The following is a 15,764-nucleotide window of genomic DNA, read 5'->3' as shown; positions in this document are numbered from 1 at the left end:
TTAGGATTCCTGTTACCCAGACGTGCAAGGATTCGCTGAACCTGATACCGCAGGAGTCATAGATTACAGGGCACTGTGCCCACCTGACACTGACCTCAGGCTTATTGCTTGATGAATGCAGTGAGAGCGATGTGTGTTGCTCCTGTAAACTCCAGGAAGTACAGGGAGATGTGTCCAGAGGCCTTCCAATGGCCTCTGCCATGACTGGGTCTCTGAGTGTCATGAGGACGTCTGACGAGAGGCCCTGCGCTCGGTCCCTGATTTCTCACTCTTCCTTGTTAGGCCAAAGATGTATATCTGGAGGGTCTGATGGGAAATTTAGTCTCCTAAAGCTTCTGCAGCATTCCAGAAAGGCAGTTAACGACTTGTTAGAAATGCTCATGCAGTTCCTTTGCTGTTGTCTGGCCTCTTTGTGCCATCCTTGAATAGCACAGTAAAACATCTGTGCTGCCCCTTCTGAGAGCCAACCGCCAAATAAGTAAGAAGAAAACCTGAACTGAGCAACAACCATCAGGACCTGCTCTCATCAACGCTTTTTAAATTCAATTCCTACAACTTCTATGTGTGATAAAGACTCCACATTGGTTATGTTTTGGGTTCTATTCATCTTTATTTAGATAGATAAACCTGGGTGTAGACACAGGTAGATGGGTGACAGAGACTCCGAAACCACAGTCCTCTGTGAGGTACAGCAGGAAGGCACCCAGGGATCAGGCTGCACCTAGGCGCATCCCTGAGGGCTCTGGAGTCAACAGCAGCAGTGCAGGGTGAGTTTCCCGGGGCCAGGACAGTGCTTAGAAGGTCACAGGATGAGGTCCTCATGTTTCTCCTGACTCCTCTCACAAGGCTGCTCACATGGGCTGGGCTAGAGCCAGAGGTCCCAGCTCCTCTTGCCCAGGCAAGCGCTTTGCCCCCAGTACCCATAAGTAGCAAGGGCACCAAGGAAGTATAAAGAAACATTCTGAAAGGTAGAAAATGATGTAATTAGCCATCCACAGTTGCTGGGCAGTAGTGTGGCCTATTGTCTGGTGTGGTGAGCCATTTTGCTGCGCTGCCTTGTGTGGGTGTTGGCTTAGTTCTTGGACAGTGACTCAGTTCCTTGTGGTCGGCCAGTTCCTGCAACAAGCCGATATGATAATGTACTGAGTGTTCTAAGAACCGGGAGAAACTGGTAAGAACCGGTTGACCTGTACTTCCTGGCTCTGGGCGCCAGTGCTGAATTCCTTGCCTTATTGGCTGCTGCTGTGTTGCTATGCGCTTTTGTCCAATCGCGTGAGACTTAGGCCGCGGCTCTAGTATATTAGGGGTGGTCTTTTCGGGCTTGGGGTCCTTTCTCTCAACAAAACATAATGGATGCTCCCAATAAAGCGTGCTAAAGAAGAATCCTGTTTTGTTGTCATCATTCCTGCTGGCGGGTAGACGCGACAGTCTGGCACCAATCCACTGTCTAAGGGTGCACTGTGACACAAAAGGGTGGAGAACCTGGAAGGAGGAAGGAGGAGAACCATGGACCAGATAGACAGCAACTGGGGACACACATCTTATCTCAGGAAGAAGCAGTAGAGTGAAGGGAAAAGAGCTTATCAAATATTTGGGAAACAGGTAAAGAGGAGGTAGTGGCTTCCTGCTCATTGTCTTCCCAAGCCACATGATAAAGTTAGCCTACCCATGGGTACTTTGGTGATCTCTTATAAAGAGATGTGACTACTGGATATGTACATAACTACTCAGTGTCTTTCTTAGTTTCAATCTTGGTCACATCATTCTACTTCCGATTCAAACAAATCTTACTAGAACAGACATGTCCAGTTAAAGTCATCTTTCATTCTGACATGGGTCAGATTTTGTCTAAATAGAGGACAGTGAGTCAGATGAGGTTAGTGAGCTTGCCATGGGTGGAGATGTGTAACTAGGCAGGAGGTTTCCACTCCAACAGGGAGATGGCATTTTCCATATTTCTCTTGATGACTTTGTGAGGTTAACATGAGCAATTGGAAGGGAAATTGGAATGAGCACACTGAGGGTTTGTTTATTATTTATGAGATGGAAATGAATCTCCTGTGTAGCCACACGCGTGCAGGCCCACGTAAGCTCTTCCCATCTTCTGCAGACAAAATTCCTGTAACAGGCGCTTTACACATTCCCAAAGTACCTTAAACTCTGTGAAAGCCAAGTTTCCTCTCCAGGAGTATAAAGTATCCTCCTATCCCAAGACTTCCCCCCATCAGAGTTGCATAGCTCTGCAAGGAACCTGCAGGCCCCCAATGTGGGGAACAGCCTTGCAGGCTCTGTGGTGCTGGCCTGTGCTGCTGGACACTCAGTGGGAGGCTCTGCTCTGGGAGGGCCTCTGCCTGGGCTCCCTGCCCCTTCCTGGTGCCAACGTGAGCTCTGTCTCATATGCGGATGTGCCCTGCAGGTGCAGACTCTTCTCCACCCTCATATCAACAGGAAGGGAAAATCTGTGCATTTGTCCAGGCCGACTTCCAAGCCAATAGTCACCCTGTTATTGGAAACTATGAAGAGTACCTCGTGGGGGTCATTGCAAGACTAAAATGAGAAAACACACACACAAGCTCTAGCCCAGCACATGAATGGAAGTCACTGTTACTCAAAAATTTGGCATGAATACATTTGTAGATAAACTTTTGTGCACACTTACGTTTTTGTTCAGATGTGTCTTGTCCATAGCCAAGTTGTGCCATTGGGGTAGGTTGCAGACAGGCCAGAGAAAATGCCCAGAGACAACATGGAAGACCTGTGATTTATTGAGGAAAGCTCACAAGAGATCAGTGACTGTCCAAGACTTCAACAGCAGCAGGTAGACCTCTGTTTCTCATAGTGCTCTGCCAATGGTGGCCAGCTGGAGGAGTGACCCATATCCTTCCACACCCATCCCTCTGACAGAGGGGTTTCACATGTCAGGTACAGAAGCAGTGACATCAGAAGCTTGCTTAGGGTCTTGTCTGACCAACACCCCAGGCAGCAACTGTCCTGGTACAAGTGCAGGGAAGCAGTTTTCTACATGCTGGTTCCCAGCATGCAGGGGGAGCCTTGTCCTTCAAGACAGCACATGTGGCCCTTCAGGCCCAGGCCACTCTAAGGTTGTTCCCTAGGTTTTAGGAACAGGAGGAGCACTTAGTGCAGGTGTTTTTGCCCCCTTTGCTTTAGTGACAAAAAAACAAGATGAAATCTTAAGAGTTAAATAGTCTAATCAAAAATACATTCATAAAATTGCTGCTGGGGATTGTTAGCCATGCTGTGAAAACCCTTTTTCCTGGGACACAGGAGATAGCATTAGCTCCTTTTCTTTATCAGTTTTGGATGGTTTAGACTTTGTTTTAATTGGCCATTTATAGAGAAAATACGGCATCTCATTTTAACTTTTATTTCCTTAGCCATTAGTGAGATTGAAGTGGTTCATGTTGTATAAATGATGCTTCCCAGTGCTTCTTTTGAACATTAGTTTTTCTTTTTGCCCATTTTCCTATTAGATGTGAGGGAATATTTTATAAAATTTTGAGAAATCTCTACATTGTCAATTCCTAGTACTTTATGGCTTCACCGAAAGTCTTGATTCCATCTGGAGTTTATTGGGTGTTCAGTGGAGTCAATTCTATTTTTTTCTGTGGAGTCTGCAGTGCAAGGGCTTGGCCCCTCAGGGAAAATAGCAGATGCATTAACTTGAGCTATCAGGGCTTTCAATTCAAGCTTTAAAGTTTTGCAAGCACAGGAAGTCATAGAATTAAATCAGGAACCAGAACTGATCAAATACACAAAAGAGTGAATATATTCCCTCTAGCCCAGACTTCACTGGAACCACAGGGTGATCATTGTTATCACCGGAAACTACTTTTTCAATTACTTTAGCCTACAAAGGTCAGACTGAGGAAGGCAGTACAAGGTTCTAGGTCCTAAAGTGAGGAAATGCTTATTAAATAAACAATATTTCTTTTGCTCTTAATTTTGGTCTTGACTGTTTCATCTAAAAATTATTCAATTTCTAAGCTACAAAGTCATGAGTAAATTAGACTGCACTAGGGGAAATTCAATTGGGGTGAACCACAAAGTGATCTCAGTTATGCAATACATTATAGACTTATGACCAGGGAACCCCAGGAAGTCAAAGAACTCTCCTGCTAATTGCAGAGGTAGAATATGTTTTATAAGTGAAATATACCTAAATGTGCATTTGTGTTTATATATGTGCATGTATCATCAGGGACTTCAATGTGACACCTTCAATCTACCAAGGGAAAAACAGGGTCCAGGACTTTTCTCTAAATATTTTGGATTTCACAATCTTAATAAAATATATATGTACATATGATTTTGAATCATAAACATGTCCTATTTATCAAGGTTTAGTGGATTTTGCAGGTCACAGAACACTACATTTACTAAATTTTTAAAACAATTCAATAAAAATCAATATAACTAGAAATTTCTATCTCCCCTTCCTTACCCCAGTGGACTACCTCAAACACTTGCATACCCCCATTTTGAAGTGCCCAAACTAGACAGCTTGGCTAACAGGCCCATGGTGCATGAGGAGCAGAGGACTAGAAGGTAGTTTTCTTACTTGGGGGGGGATTCGATGTTCCCTCAGTGTCCTGCTCCCTCCAATGTCCACTCAAGTTAGAGCTGGGCCAGTCAACTGGGTTGATAGTTTCCACGCTTGTGAACTCTACACTTTGAAATACCTCACAACCACATACAATCAAACCTTAGATTTAAGGCTAACATTAAAGTCACATTTCTGCTAGCCCAGAATTCCCAAATTGGCATTAAGATTATATCTGAGGGCTGGGGTTGTGGCTCAGTGGTAGGAGCTTACCTCGCAGGTGTGAGGCACTGGGTTTGATTCTCAGCACTGCAAATAAATGAATAAAGGTATTATGTCCATCTATAACAACAAAAAGATCATATCTATGGGAAAGGGCCAGACTATTAGTTTCCTGTCAATCTTGGGTAACCCTGGCTTAGATCTGCGTGGGTTCCTGTGTTATGCCAGATTCGTGGGACCCCAATAGACCCCCAGGAGCCGAATCCGATGCAATCACACAAGAGTCTTTATTGCAAGCTCGAGCCTGAACTCACAACCATTCCCGCCGCAGCGGTTCCAGGGAGTGAGTCCCAGTCCTTTGTTCAGTGAGATTTTATAGGTTTTGGGGGGATACTCTATGCGTCACAGCATCACACAGCAAATCATTCCATACCGCGGGAAAATCAAACAACAACTCTTAACATTGATTAGCACATTCACTGGCGGGAACAAGTTGGGTAGGGGTGACTGGTTAGTACAATAGGGGGATTCATTTGAACTGATTGGTTTAGGCCATGAGGAGTGTACATGCTAAACTATATGGTTTCCCAACATGTTATCAACCACCATAAACTACTGGGGGGTCATCTGGTATTCCAGGTATTTTCCCTGTCTCATGCTGATTGGAGGTTGCTAGGGGGTTGATATGGGTCCTCATCTAGCCTGAGTCAGGGACACCTGGCATCGTAGACCTCTCTTGTTATTTACAGACAAACAACTCAGCAGGGTGGGTATGTGCTTATCTGTGGGTTTTTCTAAGGACAAGGGTCACGCCCCCTTCCTTGGACAGGCTTTGCTCTGAGGTAGAGGCTGGTTTCTCAAAAATGGAGTCACATTAGTTTCTCACCTAGAGAATACCTCCCACCATAGGGCAGGGGCCCATCTATAAGAATCCTGAAATATAGCACAAAGATATGTTTAGGCAAATGACTTTGTCCTCTTGCTCTTGAAATGAGAGAGAGAAAAAGAGAGAGAGCCTAAATGCAAATCTCCTTATGCTTGCAAATAACTTTACAATCCAATAAACTGAATTTCTGAAAATTATTTAGCTTGATGTGACCAGAATTCTCTGTAAGTAAATGATCTAAACCTGGAGATTCTGTACTCTTAAAGGAGCTGAGACAAAGGGAGATGCCACAGGTCTAAGTTCATGAACACCACTCTCTAGCCCTTGGTGAACAGGATCTGGCTTCAAGCCAGCTGCATGGAGCTTGGTCTTGTGGCTTAAGCCTTTCTCACTCGGGAGAACTTGCACTTTGTGCCCTTGGTGTGTGCGTGCTGACAACCAGACAGGTCCACCCACTGAGCTCTCCTCTGCACTGTGCACATTCCAATCACCTTAAGGGGCATCTTAACCACAAGTGCTGCTGTTTGGTCTCAGGGCGTGGCGCACTTGGGTCTAGACTGACATGGTGCTGCACATGGCTGCTCTACGTAGTGTGGGCTGAACTAGTCAGGACTCCACGCCTGCCATATAGCCCAACCAACTAGCGGCCTTGCAGAGGTTCATGTCCTGCAAGTGTCCAATGCAGCCTACAGGGGAGAACCTTTGAAGGCCTCACCTTCCCAAACTCCAGTCAACCGAGAAGCTTGCCTTTGCCAGCAGTAGGGCTTTGGGTTGCACAGGGCATCCACCAGACACGGACTCCACTCCTTCCTTCACGTGTTTGCAGGGGCCACAAGTGGAAGCCAGTGGAAGCAGCTGCTAGAGAACATGCCTCTCGGGGCCTCGGGCCTAGCCACCTGCCCACCTCGATCTGTAGCCCTCCCACATAGCACAGTTAGTTCCAGAGAGGCAGGAAGTCACGCCTAAGGCCGCTGGATGTGCAGATGTGGCTTTCCTCACTAGCTGAAACCAAGTGTGAATCTGTGGCTCTGTGACTTGAAAGTGCCGGAGAAGAGCCCGTGGAGACCCTGCTGGCGCTGTTTCACAACTACACAGAAGCACCTTCATAAGTAAGAGCTTCTACTTTCAGTAGCCTCACTCGCCAAGACACATGATGGGGGAGGCAATGTATCACAGGGGGCAGGTTTGTCCTGGCTCACAGTGTCAGGAGGGGCAGTCCATGACCGCTTGGCTCGTCACTGTCCGGCTGTGCTGAGGCAGCGTGTCATGGTGGGATGCACAGTGCAGCCACCCCTCTCACCCCAGGATGAGGAAGCAGAAGAGGAAGACAAAGAGGAGGGGCTGGGACCCCCTTATCCTCTTCACACCAGTGACCCAAAGACCATCCACTAGAGCCTACATCCTGAAGGTCCCACCACCTCCCCAACGCCAGGTCCAAGCTGCAGCACCTCAGAAGGGATGCCACTGGATCCAGCCCGGTCATTTGCCACCTGCCTAGCTTGAGGGAATGGGTATTATGAAGGCCACACCTAGACTGGGTGAGGATGCCTTTGCAGGGTGGGGCCCTCGGTCTGGCTGCTCCTCATCCCCCAGGAGCTAGGGAAGGAGCATGTCAGCAAGAGAAGAATCAACAGGCCTACAGGGGAAGGAGGAAGTGGAGCACACTCACCTGGGAAGAGATGCTCTCAGGCCAAGTGGCTTCCAGATGGCGTGGCAGGCAGAGTAGGATCAAAGCTTTGCAGTAGTGTGACCAGACAGAAGAGGAGGCAAGCCGACTCAGGGTCAGTGCGTCAGTGCTTCGCAGCAGCGGCGCCAGCCCACACTGCCATGGTGATGCAGTTCCATCAGATGGCATCAGACACCATTGGAGACAAGGGCTATGTATTTGTTGTGTTGGCTCCTTTTTATTTAATTAATAAATATTTTAGTTTTTTGAATCTATACAAGGTTTTTGTTTTATATATTTTGCTAACATGGTAGCATTAAATTAACTAGCCCCCACTACACTTCTTTTATGAGGGATTCATACATCACTCAATTCTGAATTGCTAGCACCGCTCTTTCATCTGAGATCCACTCTTTTCTTCTTCAGGCAAACCACTAGAACTCCTTCCCTCTTGCTTCATGTGCTTTAGGGGTAGTTCCCAGACCAAGGCCTCCCAGAGTGGGTGTGGGTTCTTGGGAGGCCCATGAGGATCCTCTGATTCCTCTCCTTAGCATGCCCACTGCAGGCAACAAAGACCACATTGACCCACTCTAGCCATGGGATATCTGTTGGCTCCAAGTGAAGGGTGGAGAATAAGGTGCAGCTCTTGGTTTAGGGTGCCACAGACCCAAAAACAGTGGTGAGTGTGTGGTCTAGTTACTAAAAACCAGAGAGGAGCACTTTGGCTGGATCTGCAGCTCAACCAATGACCTACCTGGAACTCAACTTTGTCTCCCTTTGCTTTGACTCCCTGATACTGACTGTGGTAGGTGGGGAGTGGGCTACCCAGGCCTTCATTCCACAAGGGTCTTGACTCCCCACTGCCAGCTTGCTTAGGATCTGCCTCTCATCCAGCAGTCCTGAGGTCTGTGGCCTTTCTGAATGCCAACAGGAACCTGGGGTGGATAGATAAAAGCTAATATGCTTATTAGGCACCACAACTAAAAGAGCTGCCCCCAGTAGCTCAGCCAGAAGGTGCACAGACAGCCTTACCTGGCAATTTGGAAATTCTGCTAAATCGATTTTATGCAAGCACACACATTTAAAAACACAACAATAAACCTGTTTGTAATACTTCTGAATTTTAAAAACAGTAAGGCAATTTGTTGGGTGTTTAAATCTTTTCCTTGCTCCTTCATTCACTGAATTAGCATTTGAAAGCACCCACTGAGTTGCGCCCTGTCCTCAAACTGGGCCTTTCCAACTGCAGCTGCATCAGTCACTGTCCTTTTCATCACCCCACTTTCTCAGACTGTGACTCTCTCCCAGCCCTGGGGTAGTTGACTTCACACCATCTCTATGGAACAGGAGGATCTGAGTGTTGCTATGCCAGCTTTGGCTCCTGGACACCAGACCCCCAGGTCAGGACCGGCCCAAAGAGAACCTTCACCCTGGACTCCTAAGCCCCACTCTGCCACACAATTTCCTATCTTTGGGGAACTGTCTGTCCTTGGCTGCTATAATAAAATACTGACCTGAAGTTTTACTTGGGGGGGGGGGGCGGCGGGAGCACTATAAGAAAATTAAAATACTATCTGTTTTGGCTCTCTGGTCATTCCAGACAGGAAACCTGTTGCTTTCACCTGAAGCTTCCAGCAAGAGGACAGACTCCACCCTCTAAGGACTGTAATCTATAGCCGTTGGAAAATAACATTCCAGGGGAAGAGGTTGGGGGAAGCAGCAGACGTTTGTGCAATTGTAATTCTTTTTCCCTAGAGTGTGGAAAACTGGATGGAATTATATTTGGCTTTTTAAAAAGATCATGATCTTAGAAATATTGTTATTATGCTAGTACTCCCATGAAATTATGGAACCTGACCTCATTTCAACTAGAAAAATGCCAAACTAAATATACAACATTTGTTGCACAGATCAGAAATCCAGTTTCTGACTATCAGAAGATGGTGCAAAAGAACCAGGAACATAGAAAAAACGACTCAGTTCTAAGTGGTGAAGTTCCTTGTGGGTGTCTGCAATTCTCTAGTTTTGCAAATAATGTTCACTTTTCATATTTAAATTTCCCAGAGTGGCTTTTCAGTATACTGAATACTTGTTTTTCTGCAAGTTCCAAGGAGTGCCAATTCAAATGATTTTTGCACTGACTGTCATTTAAATATGAAAATCCAAATGCACTGCTGTTTAGTGGGAAGTCTCTGGGATACTTGGGTCCCTGGATACATGGTAAATTTCTACAAAGTACTTAGGATTTCAGAGACACAGCCATGTAGAACAAACCTCACGTCACCACTCTTATTCAATCAAGCACCCGGAATTGTACTCATTAGTTGAATTAATAAAATTAAGAAAGATAAAAATTCGAAATGATCTCAACTCTTCCTGCTTAATACAAATTCATTAAGTTAATGATTTGTAGGTAATGAGGTTTTAGAAGTCAATCAGATATCATCTGGAATCAAATATCATTACAAGTCTAAATTACAATTCAAAGATATAGCCCATGTTTTCATAAGGACACAAATGCTATTGGAAACAAAACATCCAAAAATAGGCCATCCAGTTTTCTTCAGGGAAAATTGGAAATCAAAAGAACAAAGCAAAAACATTCAGGAACAGTGTAATTTCAGAGTGAGGCTGGGGACATTTCTTCCAATGCTTCTAGAAAAAGAAATACTAGTTTCTCCTTGTGGAAGAAGCATTTTAAAATATTTTATTAAAGTATATTTTAATTGCTATTCGAGAGGAATAATAGTCATTCACATAAACACCTCAAAATTAGTTATGAGTTAGCTAAAAAAATCTTAAGCAGTTGGTAGAACAAATAAGTTATGAAAGCAGTTAAAGAGATACAGAAAGAACAGAGAGGCAAACCAGAGGCGCCCAGTGGGTGGGGGGCTCGTGCTCCTGTTGTAAGGGTCCAGCAGAGCGTTGGAGAAAGAGACCACACAAGAGACTGGCTCCATGCAATTGGCAAAAGGGGATTTATTAATTCAGCATGCTGAGGTTCCAGGCTCACTCAGGAAGATAGAGCAGCCCAGAGCCCCAAGCAGAGGTCAAGCAGAGCTTAAGTACACTTTTTGGAGAGGGCGGGGGGGGGGGGAGGCTTTGCATACATCAGAACAAATCATTATGAGGCGCGGGAAAATTGAACAACAACTCTGATACATGATTAGTACATTCATTAGCGGGAACAGTCTGGGCAGGGGTGATTGGTCATTTCTAAGCGGGGTACACATTTAAACTGATTGGTTTTGGAGCCTAGATGCTTACATGCTATGCTACCTGGAGCCCTTAGCTATTAAACAACCAGGGAATCAATGGAGAGATATTTACTGGGCAGTTCCAACATTGTCCTAACAACTACAGAGATTACAGGTTCCGGGGGTAGCAGAGGAGTTGTAACAATGCCTTGTCTTTTACTTTTTAGCCCAAGCCTTGTAATCTAGAAGCTTTACAATGCCCTAGTCTTTTACACTTTAACTCAGACTTTTGCAGCTTAGAAATTTTACCTTTACACTGTTGCAGGGTGAGTACCTCTTTAGGGCCCCCTGTCCAGGCAGTCACAGTGAGGTTTATGCTTCTCTTGTGAATTTGGGGTGCAGTCCATGGCCTGACAGCACCATGTCACCATCTGCTGTCCTTGTCTGCTGCACCCTTCTGCAGTCCCCATGGGTTTCCCCATACCCTCTCTATCCCTGTCATTTCCTGGCATTTTGATAGGAACCCTTCTAATGGGTGGGAGGTGGGATAGTGTCCCTTCTTGGGGGTCCTGGGAAGAGAGTCCAGCACCTCTGTGTGTGTTGGTTGTCTGTTTATGGCTAGCAGCACTGCCCCAGGATGCCAGGTTATGCAAATGGGGGGCAGAGCAAAAGACATTTCATTGAGCCAGGAACTGAAGGAGTGAATGTGGAGTATATTTTTAGCTGGGCTGGATCACAGCTCCCTTCAGAGGCTGAAGCTACTGAGAATAATCATTTAAAAGAAGCAAAGCTTTCAAACTCCTGGTGTCCTGAACAGTCTCAGCTGGGGCTGCAGCAGGGGTCCTTGCCTCTTGTGGGCACTGAACAGTCTTCAGAGAACATTCTCATCCAGTGCCAACAAAAAGAGGAAGCCCACAGGGAAGTCCTACATGTTATAAATTGGCACAGGGAGAAGAATGCTTAATCCTGTTGACTTTAATCTCACCACCTAGGCCTCAAGTTCAGTCCACCATAACTGTGAAATGCAAGGCCAACTGAGCGCAGTAGGGCTTCTTTGAGAAGGCCCACATGCTCTAGGAGGTTCTCCTGGGTTTGAAGCACAAATCCATATAAAGAACATGGAAAACTGACAGGCACCATAGCTTTCTTTCAAGTTTTAGCTCAGGATATTTTCCAACCTTTGTGCTTTATACAAGCAAGTTTTATAAGAGGTTCTATTCTTCATTTATTAGTTTGTTAAATACAAATACCATATATAGAAACAAGGCACTGTGTTAATTGCTCTAGACATGCAAGAATAAATTAACACTATCAAGGAATTTAGAACTAAGGGCAATAAGTCATGTGCAAGAGTAACACAAGACAGAAAAACCATCTGTAAAGGAGATTAAGTACAATGGGAAAAGAAAAATCACTACTAGGAAAGAACTTCAAAAAGGACACAGCATTTGAGTCAGAACTTAAATAGAGGAGGTCTGAGTTCTGTGGAGAAGCAGAGGGAAGGCAAGCTGGGAGGAGGGATGTCAACCATAACAGCAGCACCAGCAGGGAACCTCGGCATGTGAACAGGGAACAGCATGAGGGAGAAATGAAGGTGGGCGGGGAGTGGATGGGATCTGGTCTCAAGGTTTCCTGATTGCTGGGGAGGAATGCATTTCATGCTATTGTTACTTTTAAATGTAAGTTGTGGTCATCACCCTAAAATAGTTGGTGGAGAGTTTGGGAAATAAATCAAAAGGCAATATGGGCATGTAAAAGCAGAAGGGGAGGGAGTTTCAACCTGCTGTTAAAACGTGTGCAGAACCACCTCTCTTCCTCTAGAGCCTGGCACTGAGAAATGAGGCAAGGGCAGAAGGAATTCCAGGTATGCTTGGCCTTTAGGTCTATAAATAGGTCTATAAATGCTATTTATAGATGGCCTACTTACAGATACCCTTTATTGTAAATGGCTACCTGGGACAGCTCTCACAACTGGATTCTGGGTAGCCCAGATCTCCCAGCTCCAGCAGGGAAAAGGCGTTTCCCCTGGCAACCTTATTACACACCAACTCAGCTGCTCAGTGATACAGCCCTGATATAGTCCCTCAGTGCAACACGCTGTGCGTTCCATCTTTCATGGCTGATCTAACACCTGTGAAAGGAAAGGCAATAACATTTTATGAAAAGATTAGGACACATACACACAAGTACAGAAAAGAATACCACAAGTCCCCATCTGCCCTCACAGAGATCCAGGAATTATCAAGCCCTGGCCATGTCTGCCCTCCCTATGTTTTCTCTTCTCTCCCAAGACATTGTAAAACCAGCTCCAGGCCTGGCCCCTTCCTTCCTCCTACCTCAGTTTGCATCTCCTAGGTGCAAGCATGTTTTCTTAAATAACCTTCAGGACGCTGGCACACTTAACCTTTAACAACACTTTCATTTCATCTATTACCAATCTAGTCAAATTGTACCACTGTCTCAAGCAGGTCCTTTTGTTTATGTGGCTTGTTAAGAGCCGGAAGAGGGTACACACATCACATTTGGGATTAAGTCTTATTAAAGCTACATTTGGAGCAGCCCTCTTTGCCATGCCCTTGACTTGCTGCTTAAGCAGGGTTACTCTTATTATAAAAGTCCTGTGTTGGCCTCTTTGCTTCTTTATTATTTGTTCCTTTGTCCACAAAACACATTTTTGAATCAGATATTGTCAGTTCCTTATAGTGTTAACACTTTCTATGACTATGAGAAAGCAAGACAAAGGATGGATGGTCATCTAGTGGGATAGACACAACCTGTGTTTTTAAGACACAAAGAACTGAATTCTATTGCACCGTTAGCATTTACTTGCCATGTAAATTTGTACATATTATTTAGCCTCTTCCTTCCTCCTACCTCAGTTTGCATCTCCTAGATGCAAGCATGTTTTCTTAAATAACTTTCAGGACGCTGGCACACTTAACCTTTAACAACACTGTTGTTGGTTTCGTTAGCTTCAAGTTGGTTTCATTAGCTTCATTATGATTACACCAGAGACCTCATGGGGTGCCATGAAGAGTACATGAAGAGAACATGTAAAGAACCTAATTTGGTGGCAAGCACTTAAAACAGAACTGCAAAACTGGCAGCTGTTTAAAGTGGACTCCAAACCCCAGCCTGTGGTCTGACTCTCCTGAAGATCCAATCTGCTTGATAAACTTATCACATTTTTGGTTTATTTCCCATGTTTCAAAAGATAGATATCTTGCTAATTATGAAAAAAATCAAAACAGTTGTGTCTTTGGAGGATAGATAATATGAATAGTAATTTAAAATAAATCCAACTTATACCTAATTCCATTAAGAGGAGGAACTATTTATTATTAGTCTGCACAATCTAATCAGAATACCAACCAGTATTTATTTCCCCCGGAAGAGAAGATTTCTTACTTGAATGGTATCTTTCAGCCTCCCCATAACTTAAGGAAGGAGGTACCTCCTCCAAGACACCCACGGCTGGTCTCCCCTGCAGCAGAAAAAGGCTAAGGCAGCTAGCTTGGCAGGCAAGCTCAGACCCTTGAGGGCCACTTTGGTAAATCTTCTCCCAGGGGCTTTCTGCAACCTTTGGAGTCCTTGGTGGCAGGTTGTTACTTCTGCTGCTCCACTGGCATCTTTCCGTGTGGGGCATGTTGACGGTGGTTCTTTGTAGCTAATAACCACCACTTCATTTCTTCCACTTCACCCTGAAGGTGTGAAAGGAGCTGTTAATTACATAAATGTATAAATCTTTCTGATATTTGTTGGCATGATTGCAATACCATTCTGTTTGCTAGAGAGTTGTCAAATAGTAAGTTAGTCATTAACAATACATCAGGAAGTAGTGTGGTCATGCTCAAACTACAGAACAGGGCTCCCTTGGTAAGAGTGACTTTAGATGGAGTAAATAGACATTTCTGGAAGGGGGTCCAACAATCTGCACTTTCGCATACCCATTACAGATTGAGAATCTACGAGACCATCTGGAAGGACACCCCTGGAGTCATTGAACTTGTGCTGGGGTTACAATTATGAACAGTATCTAAGCTGGTATTTTAACCCACCATCTGCACCTCTTGCCAAGGACAGCCTTTGCTCTCACAACCACTCGTCTCATTGGGCTTATCAATGAACCCATGCTCACCAACCCCTTAAGATGCTGCATGATTTCACTTTCCCCTTCCTTTCTGGCAGGCTGATTTATCAGAATGGAGTTGAAGACACTCTTTCCCTCTAGTCAGTAGTGGAGCCTTTTGTCTATTCTTCATCCCCATCTCCATCCTGCCTTCTTGCCCACTCTGTAGCCTTTCCTTGACCTTCTTTAGGGAATGAATTTCTAATATAAATTTCTAGCAGGTTCAAAATAAAATTGAAACTGTACTGCTGAGCCCGGGGTTCTGTTACAGAATTCAACAGCTATTTCTTACCTATATTGAAAATAGCAATGATTCTGGTTCTAACTCTGCCAGAGTTATGGGACATTAAAGTAGTTTAATGACAGCATACAGGAAAACTATTACTTCCTCCTTGCCATAAACTGAAAAACAGGAAGAGACTGGAAATGAAAAAGATCCCTGTTCAAACACCAAACATGTTAACTGAGGACACAGTTTCCTCATCTTTACCAACAACAGAATATAAGGCCTCATAGAATATATGGTTCTAGTTTTCACGGTGTTTAAGGTGTGTGAGGGTCCAATGCAGACAGGAAAGAAGGGGCTATTTGCTTGGATTCCAGAAGCCTCTAATCTAGTCTTGGGCAGGGGCTGTCTTTCTGTGTAGGCTTTTATCTGAGGTCCTGAATGATAACCATAGGTGTCTGCTGCTCCTCACTGAAATCTTCACTCCAGGAATGTTACGGCTTGGAAACTTGAAGTGCAGGCCCCTGGGAATCCATGGAGAAGGACTAGCAGAGCTGCTGCAGGAGCCCCAACCTCCTCCATCTGTCTCTCCGGAATTCATGGAGCGGGGGTTCCCAGCTTGTCACAAAACCAGCACCTACCAGGGGTTTTAAACTGTGGTGAGGGCTTTGACTTGGCTGTTTCAGGTTCTGGTTTTAAATTTGCAGACTGTTTTCATTTTTGAATTCCCTCTTGGAGTTATCACATCCTTCTACGTGGGGATGGAAGCACCAGTGTCAGAACAGCCTCCCTACGAGGCTGCCCTGGGCACTCCTGCAGGCTGAACTCGCCGCCCCACGCCCACCACAGGAGCGCGTCGCCGCGGGGCCAGATGACC

The 15,764-nt window shown here is 45.2% G+C and overlaps 1 long non-coding RNA gene across 4 annotated transcripts; it reads right to left on the bottom strand.

Annotated features, from left to right (window-relative positions):
• Positions 1-2,482: 2,482 nt before the first annotated feature.
• LOC308650915 lies at positions 2,483-15,661 on the bottom strand. 4 transcript variants are annotated; one of them, XR_014022431.1, is made up of 7 exons: positions 15,529-15,661; positions 13,941-14,233; positions 12,486-12,663; positions 8,090-8,270; positions 7,339-7,569; positions 4,835-4,870; positions 2,483-3,109 (listed from the first exon to the last, which is right to left on the bottom strand). It is a non-coding gene; the product is annotated as an uncharacterized lncRNA (long non-coding RNA). The 4 variants fall into 4 exon arrangements; XR_014022432.1 differs by having other exon boundaries at positions 2,483-2,755; XR_014022433.1 differs by lacking the exon at positions 2,483-3,109 and having other exon boundaries at positions 4,091-4,870.
• Positions 15,662-15,764: the final 103 nt, after the last annotated feature.

The sequence above is a fragment of the Spermophilus citellus genome (assembly GCF_964194105.1).
Source record: "Spermophilus citellus genome assembly, chromosome: 6".
NCBI classification, from domain to species: Eukaryota; Metazoa; Chordata; class Mammalia; order Rodentia; family Sciuridae; genus Spermophilus; species Spermophilus citellus.
The sequence above is the reverse complement of the archived record's forward strand: the minus strand, read 5'-3'. Positions and strand labels throughout refer to the sequence as shown.